Source organism: Schizosaccharomyces osmophilus, chromosome 2 (genome assembly GCF_027921745.1).
Source record: "Schizosaccharomyces osmophilus chromosome 2, complete sequence".
NCBI lineage: Eukaryota > Fungi > Ascomycota > Schizosaccharomycetes > Schizosaccharomycetales > Schizosaccharomycetaceae > Schizosaccharomyces > Schizosaccharomyces osmophilus.
In genome coordinates, this window is record NC_079239.1 from 1,183,143 (window position 1) to 1,184,487 (window position 1,345).

The 1,345-nt window shown below is 31.7% G+C and overlaps 1 non-coding gene across 1 annotated transcript; it reads right to left on the reverse strand.

Annotated features, from left to right (window-relative positions):
• SOMG_20160 lies at positions 1-72 on the reverse strand. Its single transcript has one exon. It is a non-coding gene; the product is annotated as a tRNA-Thr (tRNA).
• Positions 73-1,345: the final 1,273 nt, after the last annotated feature.

Below are 1,345 nucleotides of genomic sequence, written 5' to 3' on the forward strand. Positions count from 1 at the left end.
TGCTCCAGCAGTGACTCGAACACTGGGCCTCTTGCTTACTAGGCAAGCGCTCTACCACTGAGCTACAAGAGCTAATTAATTTGTAACTACAAATAGTGTTATATACAGTTAATAATACCTGTAAAATTCATGGTTGCTTACTCCAAGGGATTGAATGTGAAAGCTTAAGTCAAGAAAAATCTAGTAGATTTAAACGCATTCTTTACCAATGAAACATAAGTTCTTTTAAATCAAAAATTGTTATTCTCCAAATTTCAACGCTGATTTGCGAAGGTAACCTCATTATGTTTTTGCTGCATTTATTACGGTTTTATTTACGTGCTTTAGTAAACGACTGATTTCTTCTTTCGAAATTATTCTCTTTTTGAAATATTGCTTCAAATAACGCTCATCAACGATACCTAACTATGAAACTTCAGATAAAATGAGTTTTTGCGATTCTACATACTGATCTTTTGAATCATGCCTATTCACTTCCGCAAAAGCTGTTTTTATAAATCAATGAAAAACTCTCGGGTAAATACATAAGAAATACGAAAGTGAAAAAGGTCGTTATAGACCTTGTTTTAAACAACGAGCTTCTAGCATATTCACCATGTAAGACAGAAAACCTACGCAAAACCTGTACTTCACTTAAACACTGATATGCCACCTTACCTTGCTGTATACAGTTGTCTACGCTGTACAATTATACGACCGGCTGTATGTTGTAAAATCTAAAAGCAACTTCTACTATATATTGAACTTACTTTTTCCTTTTCCTTTGGGAGAAAAGAATTCCCAAATCGAGATATCTGATAGAGCTATATGAATTGAAGATAGAGATTATTATGCTAGATCGGTTGAATCTTCCAACCTGATAATTTATACTTTACTTTTCCATGTTTGACTATAACTATTAAGACTGATCAGCTTAAACTGTACTGCATACGGACACATCAGATCGAGCACTTCGTTCATTTTCAATTTTTTACTTATGCTTTTGCTTCGATTTTTTTTTGTCATGAATTGGTATGAGAAATCATGGGAATCATCTGGAAACCAAGGTACTGACTGGATGCTCAGGTTGAATTTTCATTAACCTAATACCATTTGTAAAAATTGTATATAAAAAAATTTTGTCCCGTTAAAACTTTGAAATTTTTTTTTGGAAAATTTAGTTTAAATATTTTAGCCCTGACTTTGTTACTATCTAGATGAGAAAGATAAAAACAAATAATGATCGCTACTAGCTTTAAATTAACTTTAAAAAGGATAAATGGTTCTCTATTTGTTGATAGCTTCGATATAATAAAAACTATCCGAATAAGTATGAAGAAAAATAAATAATAACTCTCACTTTAAG